General features: G+C 36.3%; 1 protein-coding gene across 1 annotated transcript in view; it reads right to left on the bottom strand.

Annotated features, from left to right (window-relative positions):
* The window catches only part of spop (speckle type BTB/POZ protein), a 79,289-nt gene extending 72,084 nt beyond the window's left edge, over positions 1–7,205 (bottom strand). The window contains exon 1 of the mRNA XM_084110386.1: positions 7,114–7,205. The gene's annotated coding sequence lies outside the window, so the exon portion shown is untranslated. The remainder of the gene's footprint in view (positions 1–7,113) is intronic.
* Between the last annotated feature and the right edge of the window lie 12,483 nt (positions 7,206–19,688).

The following is a 19,688-nucleotide window of genomic DNA, read 5'->3' as shown; positions in this document are numbered from 1 at the left end:
TGTGACATCTTATAGATGAGCTTAGACTCTATACTGCTGTCTGATATTCATTTTAATTTATTTGGCTTTTTAGTTTGTATGTGCAATATTTTTCAGCTGTGCCTATTCATTAGTTTGATTGCAGAACTTTTTTGTTTGCTTAAAAAGTTTATTTAGCAGTATATTCCTGTTAAATCAGGCCCTGGGTGTGTTTGATATGGGATGGAACTTATCCCAAATATAACAAAGAATGAGGAAACGATGTCTGTGGGCCATGGAGGGGGACTTACAAGCCAAATAAACATTTTATTTGACTTTTTAACAACAGGTAAGTCAACTAGAAATAATGTGGAGGCCTCATATTATTTACTAAATGAATGAATAAAATCCCTAGTCCATTCAGTATTACGCAACCTGCCCTGTCCTGAACAAAAGTCTGAACTAGAACAACGGGCTTAAACAACCGTAAGAGAGGTCATTTGCATATAAATGACCTTAAGATACAGTAGCAAAAACCTTCTTTTTTTTTTACTTTAATTCTAAGGGTCACAGATAGGGTGAAAAAAACAACAACAAAATACATCACACTTTCAGTGCAAGTAAGCTTGACTAAGGTTGTAATTGAACTTCATAGATTTAAAAAAAGATAGATGTAAGTCCAATCTGTTTATGTTTTCAGTGTATTAGGTCTACATGAATACTAATGAGGGCAACACGAATTCAGAAGAGAAGGAAAGCGTGGGAGAGAGGGAGAAACTTCTAGAATGTCTCTATAAGAAAGATGGAAATATTCATTACTGAGATTAAAATTCAAATACTGGCACAATAAGTCCAACTACTCAGACACATAATCAGACCCAGTTCATACCTTTTTGTGACTGCTTACATCTAAATTTAACCGGACACACATGCACACACAGCATACGCTGATGTGTGCACAGACACAGCTCACACGCATAGATGAGGAGCAGGAAAACATTTGAGCCCTAATATGGAAGCTCACACAAGCATTTGTGACCTCAATCCATATTTCAATTTCCATCCTCTCATGTAAACGAACTCAATCACCACTACGTGTCCTCAGTGCAACTGTCTGTGTGAAAAATAAGCCTATTCTCACTTACAGTTGATCAATTTACCAGACATCTTGTTCACTCCCATCTTTAACATGTGCACACACCCTCAAACCGGTCCTTCTCTTCATAAACCATTCATTCATTGTCAAATCTCACAATGTGCTATCTTATAAGTCAACCTCGAAAATAAAACACACAGAAAAAAAAACAAGCTTAATTAAACTTTAGACCCACTTCAGCTGAAATGAGAGAGAGAGAGAGAGAGAGAGAGAGAGAGAGAGAGAGAGAGAGAGAGAGAGAGAGAGAGAGAGAGAGAGAGAGAGAGAGAGAGAGAGAGAGAGAGAGAGAGAGAGAGAGAGAGACTATGACTATGATCAGTAAACTGCTAGCTAAGTGCAAATGTAGTGCTGTCGACTTTGATACATATCAATACTGAAATATCTGAAACGCTTTCAATACAAATTTACACTTTCAATAAAAAATTTTACACGATACCAGCTGCGCTTTCTAGCACTCATCTCTCCGAAAGCGAGTTGACACACAAACCCGCCTCCCCTCACTCACAATTATTTTATTTGCCCTGGATTAATGAATTTTGGCTTGGAATTGTGCGTATTGTGCATAACTTTACTCATTCCCGCAGATTTTGTGCTCACAACCAAAGTGCGTGCACATAAAGCCTTGTCTCAGTACTAAAGTACTAAGTTCTTTTTCGCTGCTTATTGCACTTACACAGTCAAATACACACAAAATGTCAAAATGCCGATCTTGGCGAGAATTCATGTAAACACAGTCAGTTATGTTTTAAGTGAACGTAATCAGTTGAGAAAGATAACGCATGTGTAACAGCATAATAGGTCCGTGCGTCAGGTCTTAAAGTGACGGCAACCTAATATACCTGCTGCCAAATTATGAGATAATATTAAAGATATCTATATGGCAGTTTTTTCTCCACAGTATCGATGTCAAAATTGTGGCCAGTGAAAATTCTAAGTGGCAGTGACTTTGGAAAACCACTAGCCACAGTGGCTGGTGGTGAGCAAAAACGTTAATGTCAGGGCATGCCCATAACCCCCTGCCACTATTAAATGATAACAATGTTACTCAATGAGATCTATAATACCTGAAAAAAAAAAAAAAAAAAAAAAAAAAAAAATTGTTAAAGGTGGGGTATGTGATTCTCTTTTTTGTCCATTTTTTCAAAATCACTTGAAATCCTATTCCTAACCCACTTACAGCCACTGAGTTAGAAGCACTGAAATGAAAATTAAGCAATTTAATCATCTGTGGAACGGGCAGGACTCGAAAAACTCCAGCCAATCATTTCCAAGACCACCTAGAATCATTGGACAGTAAGTTCGTCAATCAAACGGTCGTACCATACCCCCCTCCCCCATCCCCCATCCCCCTCGCGTGCGTGACCGCAAGAGACAGAGAGAGTAATGGGTGGAGTCAGGGCCAGCGTTGGAGGAAAGAAGGTAGGACCATTTGAGTTGTGTATTTTCAAAATCTGCCGGCCGTTTTGCAAATCCCATACCCTACCTTTAACATTCACATTCAAACAATTAGCAGGGCTCGAAATTAACTTTTTGACTTGGTAGCACTGGTGAAAATTGTAAAAATTTAAGAGCACCACAACTAAAATGTTTTATCCTGAATTCTTTGCCACATACTTGTCCCAGCATTTCTTGTGTGAGAAGCCTATGAGAAATTGCTTAACTTAACATCCTTAACTAAAAATATACATAAATTATTCTGATAAAACTGTTTTCCAACATTATGTTGGAAATTTGTATTATTACGTTATTAACATAAAAACTTCCTTATGTAATTTAAATGAAAGCAGCCTATACTTATCAGTTAATTTTAATCTTTAATATTAATGCATCAAATGGGGTTCCCTGTATATTTTAGATAGATAGATTGTTTTATTTAATGCCACATCAGCATCTAAGGCTATTTTCATGGCATATATTCAATTACAAAAATACACAGATCATATAAATACCCCTGTATATTTCACAGCATTAGTTGAGAGATTTTTTAATACATATCTCAATTAATCAATATCGAATTGAACTGAATATACATTGGCACTGAATCGAAATCGAATCGTGAAATTTGTCAATACCTAGCCCTACAACCAACTACAATATTATAATGAAATATTCACAATTTATCAAGAAGAAAGTAAAAGCCTGATGCCTTACCATTAAATGCAGCTCCACCTGCCAGTTCACATACTGTTCTGCCAAGTTAACATTGTCAGTTTGTTGTTTTATACTAACTAGTTCCTCTTTTAAAGGCACCAGCTGTCTTTATATGATTCAGACATTGTAAATGCGTGGTTGTTCAATGGATAAATATTAAACAAACACTTTATCAGGGACTTATTAAATACTGATCCATGTTTATTACACACAAGCAAGCCATTTACTTCTGTTAACATTACTGATTATTTAAAAACAACAGCTTTAAAAAAATTATAATAACAATCTGAATATTTCAGCAGAGCAATCTCTCTCTTTCGCAGTCTGCCGCCTGGTCTCGGGTTTGTTCATAAATTACAACTGTTCATCATTCGAGGCAATTTGGTGCGTAATATCTTGGCTTTGATGGAGCTGCTGACTAATTGATGGATTACTTTATTTTGGAATAGCGGAAACTGCCAAGCCGGAGTTGCGGTAGTAAATCTCTCCGCAATGAAAGAAAGCATCACATTTACACTGGACTTTAATCAGCGCCTAATGCAAGAGTTTATTCAGAGACCCACCATCAGCCCCATTTTACACAGCTGATGGTTACGGCAAAGACTCTGTCATTTCTGACACACCTGCTGAGAGACCCCTGTCAGATGCATCATAATCCATGACAGCACTGATTTAAGACTGTTATTAGTGTAAACAAAATTTGCATGTAACGATTCAGAGTGATTTGAGAGATGATTATCAAGAAACAAAATCGAATGGCATAAATGCTGTTTAAATGCCATGGGAATACTAAAATGAATCCAAAATGAGCCAATTTTTTAGGGACAAAATCTGCAGAATTATTTAAAATAGCTTTAAAGATGCGAACAGACGTTCCATTGAGCTGCTGTATAAGCAATACAATGCAGAACTCACATGAATATCATAGACTAGAAGAGACAGACTTCAGCTCTTTAAAATTCTTAAACAGTGGGAAGTGGGTCAGACTGATTTCAGGATGCATGCTAAAATGGCAGAATAAATATGGAAATACAGAAAGTGAGAGCAACAACAGATGGGAGAAGTTTGACATGATTAAAAAGAGCAGTATACTCAGATGAGTTTCACTATTTCACTTTCATCATTATTTTATCGCTGGGTTCAGTACTGGGCATCAGACAGACATGTATAGCCAGAACCGCATTACAGTAGCTGAGCATTTCTCTCCAACACACTCAAGAATTGCTCTCTGTAACTGTATTGAGGCCATTAATACAAAGTGAGAGGGCATCTCTACGGGAGATGAATGGCAGGTTTGCACTGGATTGTGGGATTGACAACAGAGCAAGAATCAAAACGAGTGCTGAACTTTATGCAAATGAAAAGAAAATGTCATGACATCCATTGCCAATAATGCTGGAATTTCTAGTAGAGCAGTGCTTAAATCACACGGTTACATATTACTATTCAAAATAAATCTATGTTTATAACGTTCGAAAGGTTGGGTTCAGTAAGATCTTCAAATGTTTTTGAAAGAAAAAAAAGAATTACAATTTAAAATAGCCTAACTGTTTTCTACTGTAATGCATGTAAAATAATTTATTCCTGTGATGGAAATTTTCAGCATCATTACTCCAGTCACATGATCCTTCAGAAATCATTCTAATATGATGATTTCCTGCTCAATAAACATTTTTTTCAGGATTCTTTGATGAATAGAAAGCTCAAAAGAACAGCATTTATTTGAAATATAATCTTTTGTAAAATTATAAAATGTCTTTACTGTCACTTTTGATCAACTTAAAGGAGCTGTATGTAAGAAATGTATTTCAATTAATCATAAAATGGCCCTGATATGTCACTAGACATTAATAAATCATGTTCATTTCAAATACTTACATCACTGACAACAGTAGTCCGGCCAGGATATTGTCATTTAAAAAGTGAAGTTGCAGCCCTCAACTGATGTTGATGTTGTCATGTTGTGTTTTGGCCTGATGCTCCACCCTCCACCTATCTACCAATCACAAAGTCAGTTGTGTTTCGGCATCCGGGTTGCCAGCTCTGCTCTAGTTGAAAGCTCCTTGTAGCAGCCTACGTTCCTGCTGGATCCTGCAGCCTATCTGGCAACCTCGAGTCAGGGGGGAGGGGGAGGGGATACACCGCTCTACAGTAATTTGAAAGTGATTGTAGTACCAGTTTTGGCCACAATCTTACATATGGTTCCTTTAATGAAAAAAAAAGTACAAAATGTTTTGTTTTTTTCCCAACAAAATTGTTTAAATTCTTATTGACCCAAAACGTTTGAACGGTAGTACAATGTTGCAAAAGCTTTCTATTTCAGAAAAATGCTATTCTTTTGAACTTTCTATTCATCAAAGAATCATAAAAAAATATATATAATAATAATAATAATAATAATAATAATAATAATAATAATAATAATAATACACAACCGCTTTCAACACTGATAATAATAAGAAATGATTCTTGAGCATCAAATCATCATATTATAATGATTTCTGAAGGATCATGTGACACTGAAGACTGTGAAGAGTATTGATGCTGAAAATTCAGCTTTGCATCACAGAAATAAATTACATTATATAAAAAAAATTCAAATAGAAAACAGTTATTTTAGTTTTTATATATGGCAAGCATAAGATACTTCTAAAAACATTTTTAAAAAATCTTACCTACCGAAAACGTTTGACCCGCAGTGTGTTTCCATTAAATATCAATTTAAATTATTAAATATCAAATTAACACACTTTCTGTATAAATAAGCAATTAGATTCAACAACCACCTGTGCTACATTTGCTAAGTGGCAGAGCAGGCGTTTTGGGTGGTATTGAGCAGATTTCTTCCATGCCAGTGGACACATATGGTTAGTCACATGAGATGTGACACAGGTGTGTGTAAAACACTGGGGATTCTCCACTCTGGTGTGTCAAAATGAAGTGTGTTCCTACAAACTCAAAAAATTTCCCCAATAAATGACCAGCTGGGGCCCAGAGCTGATCGAAAACACCCCCACAAACCATCTATGAGCGGCACAGCCATCGCTTCACAGCCGCAACAGACCAACATGTCAGCTGTGCCTAATTCCTGCAATGCAGCAACCCATTCAACACGTCTGCGTGAACGCGATCATGATAGCGGCTCAGTTTCTGGCAAAGAGCGCCCCTGCATCGCCGCACTGCGCGTGCGCACGACAACTTCCCATCATCTGGCAGGATGCGGGAGATGTAGACGGCGCATGCGCGGCAAGATCCTTCCATTCACAGTCAATGCGGGATCAGTATTTAGCAATGCTTGTGTCACTGATACCCAGGCCTCTGCCCAAAAACAACTTGCAAGCATTAACAACAATACTCAAGTACTGCATTGAATCTGACAGGGCGCCATAACCCAAAACACATATTTCAAAGCCATACTGTGCATATGACATCACAAATGGCCGTGCAACATATGTTTATTAAACATAAACACAACAACCTGAAGCAGGTGGAAGAGCCAGTCTGCTTATCAACATGACAGTTGTCAAAAGAATCACCAATTTGACTACAAACCCTCAGTCGTTCGTAGGTTAAAATATTTAACCATCAAGACACAAAAATGTGCTGCTAAAACCAGGATAAATAGCTGTTTTTGTATTCTATAAGAGTCATAAAGTAATAAGGCTGGCAAGCGCAACAAGGGGCTAAGCTAGTTAGCACTGCAACAACAGCCTGAAACAAGCTCAAATATTACCGACACATATCCTCTAAACGCGCTGTTTTCACTCTTACAAAGCTAATCAAGAGGTAAAACAGAAATATATGACATCCCCTGGTGTGTTGTGGTGTGTTTGAGTTTATAAACTTACCTTTTTATGAAGGTAAGCTGTTTTGCCGTATCGGATATTTTTCTATGGAGCGGCTTCACGTCCGGGTTAAATGAATGACGGAAGACGGGAGTGCGCACGTACTCGGGTGCGCGCACTGAGCTATGGTTGCAAAATCAGTGTAAACTTCAGTTTACATGCGACATGCAAGTATGATTATTATTTTAAAGCACAGAATCATATAATTCGAAACTAATCTCATGGTATTGTCCCTGTCATCTCTCATCTGTAGATTTCGGTGAAATTTATGAGAGCAAGGCTATGTCTATGAAATGTCATTTCATATATTTTCATAGACTCAAATAAGTCTATTTATTTTATTTCGCTTTTATTTGTTATACAAGCCTAATATCACCATATTTGTGTTGTATTCTTACTATTTATCTGTAACTAAAGTAGCCTAGGGGAGCGCGGGGCACAACGTAACACAGGGCTAGTTGTAACACACTTGTTTTAAATACTTCCACACATGCTAGGATGACGAAACTTGGTGTATTTACTAGTTGCCATATCAACACTTTATAGAGAAAAAATTGCGCCAAAATAAAAAATTTTTTGGAAGATATCCATAGACATTTATTAAACCATAGCAAAAGTAAATTTCTTACTTGAGTTAATTTTTCATCTCTATTTTTTGTGTTTATTTAAAATTAGACAAATCTGATATTATTTTAATCTCCAATATGTTATTTAACGGTTGAGATAGCTCTTTAATGCTTCGCTAACTAGCAGAAGACACTAGCCGGGTTTAAATCCCAGTTGTGCAGGCGGGGGCATGTTGTAACACTGCGTTACAATGTGCCCCTATTAGAAATATGCTATTATATTCTATAGTTTTATTAATTTTATTGAGAAAACGTGAGAAAAAGGTGAATAAAGACTGGGAGTCAATGTTCAGAAATTACTAATTATTTATTTGTTTTGAATTATGTTGTATAGCTGTGTTTTCCTGTGTTCGTAGTCAAAACTCAAAAATGAGTTTATATTTAATTATTAAAAATTGCCATTATTTTATATGAAAAAGTTTTTTAATTGTATTTTATTTAGAAAATATTTTAGTTTGTCTTGTATATTTTTTTTTATTAGATTAGATAACATTTTAAGCTGTCATATGTCATGTTACAATGTGCCCCTCACATGTTACAATGTACCCCACATATGGGGCATGTTGTCACATTTCACTTCCATTCTTTCGGGGTATATCAAGAAAAAAGTATATACTGTATAAATAAAACAAAAACACATAATTGTACTAGACATGTGGGAAATTAATGTGGGAAAAAATAAATACTCTGAACCATAAGTAGATTTACACAAACTGAGAAAGTCAAAAAGCGTTACTTTGTGCCCCGCTCTCCCCCTACATGTTATTGCATGTAAAACAATTAGGCTATGACAATAATAATATAGCCTATTTTTAAAGTTGAATTTAGGCTAATTGAAATGTGGTCCCCTCTATCATGGCAATAACTGCGTGATTTCTTAAAAAACAAAAACAAAAAAACACTATTTTCCCTATTGTTTATATTAATAATAATATCTGTTTATTTTTGATGTTTGGATGAACATCTGAATTTCTTTAAATTAACAGATTTTCTCTAGTTACAGTTGGCAGCGTTTATGAGGGGAAAGATTTATTGCTGCTTGATTGAATGCGATAATTATCACAAATGAATAAACAAGCAATCTCTCTCTCTCTCTATCTCTCTCTCTCTCTCTCTCTCTCTCTCTCTCTCTCTCTCACCACAGTTTATCATTCTTTCTATCACACATATTTTGTCATTATTTGAAGGTCATTGGTGTGTTTGGCTACATGTTATGTTTTTCCCCTAATCCAGTGAAGTTTATTGTGGTGTTTGGGTGTTTCATGTTCTTCTTCCAATCTAGGCTCTGAAGGGAGACATGAATCAGCACCAGCAGATGTTCATGAAAAAATTACTCTGTAAAAAAATAAAAAAAATATGAAAAAAAAAAGAGTTGGAAGGAAGAAAAAACAGAATAATATTTAAAAAATACTGACATATTTTGAATAAAAAATATGCACAGCTTATATGCACACATTGAATAAAAAATATGCACAGCTTCACAAACCATGAACATCACTGTTTGTTAAACCTAAACGGCCAGCTAAAAGACACTATAACTTTTTTCCTTTTTACTATTATTTTTATATTCCTAAAAACTGTGTATAAAATGTGCTATATAAATAAACATGCCTTGCCTGTGGAAATATTGCAATAAGATTTATATATTTCTGATGTTGAAAAAATCTAGACATTCTGTGTGTGAAATTTTATTAAATTATATGATTGTATAAAAGAAATATCACAAGAGCAAAAAAAAAAAAAAAAACGATATACACGGGGCTAAATATGGCTGGGTTTCGGCCCTGGCCTCGAGGTACAGGTAATCAGCCATGCTGATATTTGTAATTACATTTTTCTGAACGGCAACTCAACTCTTTGTCTGTCTTACCTGATGGCAACAAGTCGGCATACCCTTATGATCCCATTAACCATGGTAATTGTGTTGAACTAGAGTTCTTGATATCTGAATCCTGTTTAGAGTTCTCTGTTGTTAATATGTGACACCAATTAAAGTGTGCAGGGCCAGTGTATCCCATCCACAAATGACACAGTGTTGACAGTACTTGACACTCTCGCAGGATTACCTGAGGGGGTTTGAAGAGAGTGAAAATCACATGTAAATGCAGAGATCAAACATAAAGAAATGTTCATGCTATCAAAACGAATGTGACAATGTTTTGATATTCATAATATTTCTTCATCAAGCATCTCTTTCAATCAACGTGAATCAAACTGATCTCCATTTACTTTCTTATTATAAATTCCTGCCCCCTGGTCTTATTGTGAGCAAATCATCGGTGCATATTATTCCAAAGAAAACAATATCTGTCTTCTTAACATTTCATCAAAATATAATAACTTGCTTTGTTTTTCAAATGACTTTACTTTACGGCTGACGTCACCAAGGAGGTCTATAATACTTAGAGAAAAGCTATCCGTTGGCATTCCCATTCATCTCAATGGCAGTTCCTTGGCTGTCTGCCATATTAGCTCATAGGCACTCAATTCTGGCAACTTTTTTTTTGCCAATCACCTGACTTATTAATGTCAAACGACTAATCACATTTTTACTTCACTTTTTTACATTTAAATGACTTCTTGTCATGCTACTCTGATTGGCTGATGGCATCACAAGAATGAGCACGGTCCCAAAATCTTCAATATGACTTTCTTGAGCTGTGACATCAAGGGCAGCAACGACAGTAAAAATATAAACCCATTTCAAGGGTTGGTTCACCCAAAAATTAAAATTTTCAGAAGACAAATTGAAGATCTTTTTAATGAAATCTGAGAGCTTTCTGTCCCTCCATTGACAGTCTATGCAACTACCGCTTTCAAGCCCTTTCATGTGACTCCAGTGGTTTAACCTCTTTTTTGAAGCGACGTGAGTGATTTGTTTGCGCAAAAAAAAAAAAATACCACTTTATTTACAAAATATTTATCTCCAACGTACCTTCACAAGAGCACCACGACACATGCGTGTTATTGATGTAAGAGCAGACAATGTTGAGTGAACGCAGAGGTAAATTGATTTTTTTTGCGCAAACATAGCACTTGCGTCGCTTCAATAAATGAGGTTAAACCACTGGTCACATGGATTACTTTAATGATGTCTTTACTTTCAGGGGCTTAAAAGTGGTAATTGTGTAGAGGCTGTCAATGGAGCTCTCAGATTTCATTAAAAAGATCTTCATTTGTGCTCCAAAGATGAACGTCTTCGGGTTTAGGTTTTGACATTCGGGAATGTCTTACAGATTTGGAACAACATGAGGGTGAGTAATTAATGACAGAATTTTCATTTTTGAGTGAACTAACCCTAAGTTAAACCCTAACCTAAGTTTTTTCAGAGCCTTTTGTTTTGCTGACAAAAATAAATAAAATTAAATCGGAATACAAAGCCAATTCTGAATGAACGTCAATGCAAAAAGATGTTATTTGCCCCAATATAGTGCAGTCCTGGCATTATGCAAAAACAGACCACTTTTTCCATTCTGGCATGTACTATTCATGATCCAATAATAAAATGGGGGGAATGGGATTCGATCAATTCCCAGTGGACAAAATCAAGTCCCGCCCTACATTTTTTCTCATTGAATATTCTGTTTCACTCAGAAATATAATCACATTATGGAATGATTGGTTGCAAATCCAGTTTCATGCTGACTGCAAACAACAAGGTTCTTTCTTATTCTCTGTTGGTCACCAGTCCCAGCCACACCATTAAAAGTGACCTTTTGGAACAATGTTATCCATTACTATGTGTGTGTGTGTGTGCGTGTGCATTGTTATCAGTGTGTCAACAATTCAGTGTTGTAATGTAATCAGACATAAATAAGCATGAGGAAGTCACAGCTCAACGGGGGATGGAGGAGAGAAAATAAAGGCAGTGTAATTAAAGCAGCAGTACCCTCACTCATATTAACCAGGGAATATGTGACTGAGTGTATGATTTACAAACACCCACTATTTCCAACCCACGTGTCTGTGTATCACTTACCATTCCATTGCCCCATGCAAAATAATTAAGCATCTTCAGAGAGGAATTGGGTTACCTCCACATTACATTGAGAGATGTAAGGCTAGCTCACACTGGGGACCTGGAGGAATGAACACTGGGCGAGAGATGAAGAAATTATGGGAAGAGAGGGAGGTAGAGATGAGAAAGATGGCTCATCTCTGATGCATGGACCCACCTGTGCATATATTAGCACCATCTAGCACCATCACCTATTTATTTTGATGTGAATGACAACAAGGCTGTTATTGTCATAGTTTAAAGAGTCTAAAGACGAAGATGAGTCAAAAGATCCAATCCAAAGGCATTTAATAAAAGAATAAACTTGGATAATCCAACATAGTGCAACAGTGTGTTTACACACAAGCAATAGCCGACACTGAACAGAGGAAACCAAGGAACTTAAGTATACATTGATAATAAACTAAAAGACTAACAGGTGTGATGATCGAATGAAATGCCATGGTAACTGATAAGATTGGGAAACTTGAACAAAGGAAACAGGTGACAGATGATAAACAAACTCAAAGGCTTCATCCAAAATTACATACAGTACTTCCCTACTAGTAGGCGAAAAACAGTATGTGACAAAAGTAGTATGTCCAAATTCACAGTACTCATAAAAGAGTAGCCAAAAAATACCTGGATGACCTACTTCTTCCTGCGAGATTCTGAAGTGTGCATCTGATGGACACTTCACTATCCCAAGAGGCCACGGGAGAAGATTTGTGAATCAGTGAATGGACGCAACTGATGCTGGTAGGTCACGTGATAATGACAACATGGCGATTGTAGTATGTCCAGATTACATTTATAATAAACACATTCATACTATATAGAACATACTTTTTAGCGGTCATGAAGTAATTACCTATTTAAAATAAGTACCTATTTAAGAGAGTATGTGATTTCAGATGCAGCCTATGCCTTAAACTAAACCAATAAACTGTATATGTGACTGTTATAGGCTGTTACATCGCACTTGCATGGTTGTTTTGCCATATACAATTAAAATTTGAGTTTTGTGGCTTCTAGTCCATCACTGCATCTGATCACGCATACTGTATCGGTACTACATTTGGTTTGAAAGTATTTTCTATAGTATGAATGAAATTCAGAAGTACTACATATGCCATGTTGTCACTGTCATATGACTTACGGCATCAGTTGCGTCACTTCACACACATCCATAAAAATCCTCTCCCGTGGCCTCATGGGATAGTAAAGTGTCCATCGAATGCACACCTCAGAATCTCGATAGGTCACCCAGGTACTTTTCACATACCATTTTTCGAATACTGTATTCGGACATACTACTCTGTTTAAGATGTCTTGTATAACCCTGAAGAGGTTATTTTGTTAAAATGACCAAGTGACTGTACATTTTGGCAACATATTAAAGAATTGAATAAATAGACATGAAATTCTGATTTGAGTTGATATTATTTAGTAAATTTACCTGTATATGACCGTAAAGTTTCCACTTTGAAAACAATATGACAATGTACAAATGGGCCTAGCTTCAAGAGAAACACTGCAACAATATTACAGTGATATTAGTCACCATGAACTCAAAATTGGCAATTCTTATTTTGTTATGCAATATTGCAGTGTCTATTTTTAATATGATTTATCCGTGCACAAATTTTTTTTTTTTTTTTTTTACAATTCATGTGTATTCGTAATCTTTAATCAAAATAGCTTCCCCTCCCTTTTGCAGCAACATTTCTTCTATTTCTTCTCTTCTCTGATGACTTGTTTACTGGCGTGAGGGCAGGGCAACCTGTCACTCACATGACATCACAGCAATAAACTACAACCATCCAATCAATTCCTGATGGACAAAATCATGTCTCACTCTACAATGTTTCTTGTTTGAGAAGTCGTTCACTCAGATATACATCATAATAGGGAATAAAAAAACTATCGCAACTTCTGTTTTATGCCGACTTTAATACTGAAGTCTATTTTCAGTACCACAAGATAATGCTATAGTTGTGTTTGTATGAAAAGAGAGAGCGAGTCTGCGATGTTATACGAGAAACATGGAAGTAGTCTTGTGTCGTGAGAAATCGGGTCTCCATCAACTGTCAGTTAACATTAAGTAAAAAAAATAAAATAAAATAAAACATTATACAATTGCTTACTTTATAGCATTGCTATGCACGACAGCAAATATTACAAAGTATCTGACCACTGAATTCTGCAGTCGACCAATCAGAATAGAGTATACAAGAGAGCCATGTAATATGCAATCGACCCAATTTGATAATATGACCCGCTCCATGTAAAATAAAACCGATTTTTCTATTGTGAGTCTACATGACTTAAAATATAGCTATTTTAAAAAAAAATACTATTCATTTATTTATGTATAAAACTTTTTAATGAGGAAAAATTACAGAGTGCATCTTTAACAAGAGCAAAGGAGAGCGGAACAACCAATTATATCCAAATAAATGGAATATGTTTCTTGGAGGGTTAGCTGATTTATAATTCTTCTGCTTTGGTCACAAGATGACCATGATGTCTTCTCCACCTGCTAGTAAAAGTCTGCAGGACAAGACAAAGCAATCAAACCATGAAGAGGACATCATCCTTGAGAAAATGTTCTCAAAATATGTCTCACTGGAACCATACCTTCTCAAGAAGAAATTTACAGTTGTTTGTAATGAATCATGTTGGATATAAAGGGGACGAACTCAATGTCAGGTGTTTGTTTTATCTCTTCTGCCCCTTTGTGAGTGATTTTATAGCAACAATTACTCTTAGAGAAAGGATGAGAGATAAATAAAGGAAGTGACATGGTAAATACAATGGATTATGAACACACTTTTAGAGAGGATTTGCCTGTGAGCGTGTGATAACTGCCGTTTGTTTTTTTTCCCATTTAGCCACTCCGTATTAAAAGAAGGGCCGTCGAAGGGCATGCTTTTTAAAAAAACAGTAAATCAGATGATGTGGCGGAAGGGGGAAGGAGAATAAATAAAAGCGCGAAAGAAAAAACTAATTTGATTACTTGGCTGCACTTTAAAACACAATGGCAGATAATATGAATAATTAATTGTAACAGGTTCTTCTGACGAGGCGCTTGCAGTTTAATTACCAAATGTGTTGTTTGCACAAGGGCGCCGTAGATTAGTGCATTTCAAAGAGAAGAGCTGAAGAGAAAGAGAAAGAGAGAGTGAAACAGTGGAAAAGAGGGCTGAAAAAGTCTTTGAAAACTAAACTCAATTGGTTCCACTGTCAGGGTTCTAAGGATGTTGAAAGGAATCTGTTGCGGCTCTTGTTGACGCGTCTTTATCAACCCTGCTCCAAATGTCAACATGAGTCCAAATGTCAAAGATGGCAAGTTCAGTTGAGGTGAAAACTCAAACGTCTTTGTGCATGCTGGATCAACAGCAGCGTGTACGTGTGTGCAGTGCTGTTATAATGTGCAAATATGCCTTGTGGTCCACAGAGAGCTGGATGTTCACAGAAAATCTGCATAATAATTAGTTAGGGAATAGACAGCAGCCCCTTATCAGTTCTAAGTAAGAGGAACTCAGAAATAAACACACACATACAGCGACACCAATACATGCAAACACACAATAACGCACATAAAAACATTCACATACAGTGCTAGAGAAGTATTTTCTTAAGTGTCTTTCACCCACACAATGTATATTAAGTGAAGAATGTGGGCATACCAGCAGAGAGTGAGATGTTTCTTCATATGTATGCTGACACTTGTGTACTCTCTTCCCCTCTCACTTGACTCTGCTTCTCCGCCCTCCTACCAGATACATGACTGGGCTCTAAATCTTTTAAAGGGGTCATTTAATATTTAATAAAGGTGTTTTTTGTTTTGTTTTTGTTTGTTTGTTTTTGGGGGGGGGGTTTGTTTTTTGCTGTGCCTTTAAGACTTATTTGCAAACTCCTTCTTGGTTGCACTTACAGTAAACTCAATCAAATCCCACATATTGTGAGAAAAAGAAAATCAGTAGAAAAAAACAAATAATGTCCTGGCAGAAAATTACCTATTAAGTTTGTGACAATTCCTTCTAGCCTAAAACAACAAAATGCAATGCATAATTTAAAATATAAGTAAAAAAAACTGTGAAAACTCAATCCAGATAATTCCTTCATATTAAAAGCACACCTATTATGCTATTTTCAAAGGTTCCTAATTTTGTTTTGGAGGTTTCCTACAATAGGTTTACATGCATCCAAAGTCAAAACATACTTTTTCAATGCAGTATCACCTCTTCTCTCACAGTCTCTGAAACAATAGGATCAAATGATTATATTCAACAGTCTGAAAACAAAATGGGGTTCAAAACCTGCTAAATATATTCACCTTGGTCCATTTATGAACATAAATAAAGAGTGTAATTAAAATCACATCTTAGTAAGATGTGTCAACATTTCAACTGCTTTAAAGTTTTTTACATTTTTATTGTTTGCTATTCAAGTAAGTTAAAACCCAATACTTACATTTAAAAATGTAATTCTGCATTTTCTCTAAAAAAAAATAAAAGCGCAATAAATCTTGGGATTGGCTAGGCTGCAAAGGATCCACTCGTTCCATTCTTCGTAGCCCGGGAAACAAAGGCCACATTTGTTGGCCACGTTCGAAGGAGCTTTCAAAATGGGACAGCCTTCGTCGCACCGCTGTTACGCATCCGGACTTCAAATGCAGCCTTTGAAGGATGCAGCCTCTGAATTGGGGCACAGCTACAGTAAACAGTAACAATGGTGTCCGTTTTCCCGTATCAATTCGAGCCAGAGCCATCTTTTGGAAGTGCGTGCAAATTGGATTCGCTTTCACAGCGCAGAAAATGGCATCTTCTCGACATGTCGACAACACGAACCAAACTCTTCCAGGCATCAGCTACAACTACAGTGTTTGAGGGTAGGCATTGTTCGTGGGCAGCCAATGAAGACCATAGGCAGGCATAATGCAAATTTGATACAAACCTTAGGTTCATGCAGGAAGTAAAACTGGAATTACTAACGACTCGTTTCAGCAAGTTTAGAATCTTTTCTTTCTTTTGAAAGACAATAACTCCATTTGTTGTGCACTTTGATCTTTGCAGAACTGTTATATTCACAAACAGTTATATTATACACTACATGAAAAATAATATCCAAAAAAGTATAATATAGGGGTACTTTAACATGGTACATTGAGCCCTATTTTTACCGACATTTCTTAGAGTGCATTTTACTTTTATTTATTTTTATTTAGGAGTAACAGGATCTATACTGCTCCCTCTGATTAGATGGGTCAATCTACTGACTACCAAATAGGCATCTTTGATGTGTAAATGAGAGTGGTCATGTGTTTATCTGATGGCAGAAAGAATCCAATGTTCAGAATAAGCCATTTTTGCAGCCAAGTTTTTGTTTCACTGATGTTCGGAGTTCTGAAAGTTCCAGTATTTTTCCATACAATGAACTAGTTCAAAAAGATCAAGGAAAAGTAGATTCCTTGTAATGTGTCCCCTTTAATTTGTTTCTCTCTTCATCTATTGTTAACATTTATGAGTGGTTAGCTGAATAGTCCATGGCCATCCCTGAAGTCCTGATGAAATTGCAATTACACAAACAGGCACATACACACAAACACACACAATAATCACAGCAGATTATTTAGCTTGAGCTGACATCTCCTCTGGGAGCAGCCAGAAGACCTCAGTGAACAAATCAAACTGCTAAACAAATGAACAGGAAAAACAGAGAATGAGGGAAAACAAATGAATGGGAAAGAAAGAGTATCATTCAAGGTGGAACAAACAAAAACTTTTGGTTATGTTTAAACGCATCATCAGGCCATATGGTGCCAGGACTGCATCTCTGTGGTCTTCTAAAAAGATAAGAGCAGTGACATAGAAATAAAATGTGTGTGTGCTAGAGATGACCAGTTAAATGCTCTTCTGCGGGGCAAATTAGTAAAATATTTACACTTTTCTGCTTCTACTATTGCCTCACTCTTTTAATCTACTGCCTTAAAAGGCGTCCTCTAACTATTCTCTTCACAAGACAGTTCTGACCCACACCGAGATGAATACAAACGAATGAATATGAATATACACACAGTTTCCTACCAATTAGAGGCAACCATTGGAGGACAGTCTTTAATCTATCAAATGTTGTTTATATAGCTCGTTCTCCATTTTACCCCATGGAGAGAAAATGCAAGTGCCATGTGTGCACGACGTCCCTTTCTAATGACAGGCTTACAAGAGCTTGAAATGTTCTCGCATATGCACTTCACTCGCATATGCAATCACGAATGAGATCTCCGTCATATCTCAATGGTTTCTCCACTCGCATATGCAATCACGAATGAGATCTCCGTCATATCTCAATGGTTTCTCCACAGCAGCAATGAAAATTGAAGGAGAGCATATGGAAAAAATACATTTAAGGAGAAACATCTGAGATAAATTTAAAATGTTAAATTTAAATGAAATATTACAGAGCCCCTAAAGGGACATGGTGGTGGAAAAAAATATGAGATGGGAGGAAAAAAAATAATAAGACAATGCTTTTGCATTCTCTCACATATTGTTTGAGTTCCCCCAAGAAACCTGGTGTTTGCTCACGAAACCTTTGCGTTCCCTCGCAAAAAAAAACTGTGTTCTCTATGAATGCTCGCAAAGCTTCTCAGGGAACGCAAAATATTTGCGTTATAGAACTCCTGATATTCTGCGATATATTGGGAGTAGAACAACATAGGGGTTTTAGGAGAACTGTTCAAGTTGTACTATCCCAATATTGCTTAACTAAACAAGAGAAACACTTGCCACTCAGAAGTATTGGCATTCTGAACAGTCTGAGATAAATATGTTACAACAGCCTCCAGTACTTACCAGATGAATGCCCTGTTTGCTATTTCAGAGTTTCCAGCCTGTGTCGAGTCTCAGAAGTGTCAATTATTAATATCTTAATTAGCCAGTGAAACATGAAACGTGTGTTTGAGGTATTTGATCTGAAAGCTGCTTGGAAGGATGCAGGCTGTTTCCAGAGTCTCACTCGTGGAATTCTAATCGCTGTGCTGATGGAATACTGATTTTCAGGGCAGAAGAGCACAACAGACAGGAGATGGGTTCCTCTATTCAGCAGAACATTACAGAATTTATAGCTCACATGAACACATGTATTGAGGGTATTTTTTGTCCTTTTTGGAGATTGACAGCCACTATGAATGAACACTCTTTTAAGGCAAGAGTAGCGAATTAACTTATAAATATACGTTTGCGTTCTACTAAAAAATAAAAAGCAGCATACAGATGACATAGATGTAAAAAAAACAAAACAGCTGGGATGAACTCTTCCTTTAACATACTTAAACCAGCCAAATAACCTTCTCAAGTTCTTTGGCATTCTTGTCCTTATGGAAGTCCATAACATTTCCAACTCTATAAGTAAAAAAATAAAAAATATATTTTCCCACAATTTCAACTTTATTTATCATAACTATTTCTCAGTATTTCATTGTTGTTTTGTTTTGATTCTTTGTAAGAATCTTAAACTTAAATGAAAGTTTTCTGGTCTGTGCAAACACATAAGTTCTACCTATTAGTAGAGATGGGTAAACTACCACACAAACAGCTCAACACTGGACTCATTAAAGATACCATCGAATTTTTAATTAAACCTCATTAGAGCCCAATAAATGTGCATGCGGTGCTACCAGCACTTGTGTGTGGGTGATTGAGAGATCGAAATATTATCAGTATGCAAACTCTAACACAACACTGCTTTCTATCTCTATTTCTATTTCTATGCAGACTGCCTTTCTATTTATCTCTCTCTTTCTACCATCAGCTCACTCTGTCTATAGCGTCTTTGGCCTGTTCATAAGACACTCAACATTTCACACAAAGCTGTGTCCTATACTTTATCAGCAAAAAAGTAAAGCCCACAGCCTGTTTAAAAACAATATATTCATCCATTACATTCAT

The sequence above is a fragment of the Abramis brama genome (assembly GCF_963993115.1).
Source record: "Abramis brama genome assembly, chromosome: 1".
Classification (NCBI taxonomy): domain Eukaryota; kingdom Metazoa; phylum Chordata; class Actinopteri; order Cypriniformes; family Leuciscidae; genus Abramis; species Abramis brama.
The sequence above is the reverse complement of the archived record's forward strand: the minus strand, read 5'-3'. Positions and strand labels throughout refer to the sequence as shown.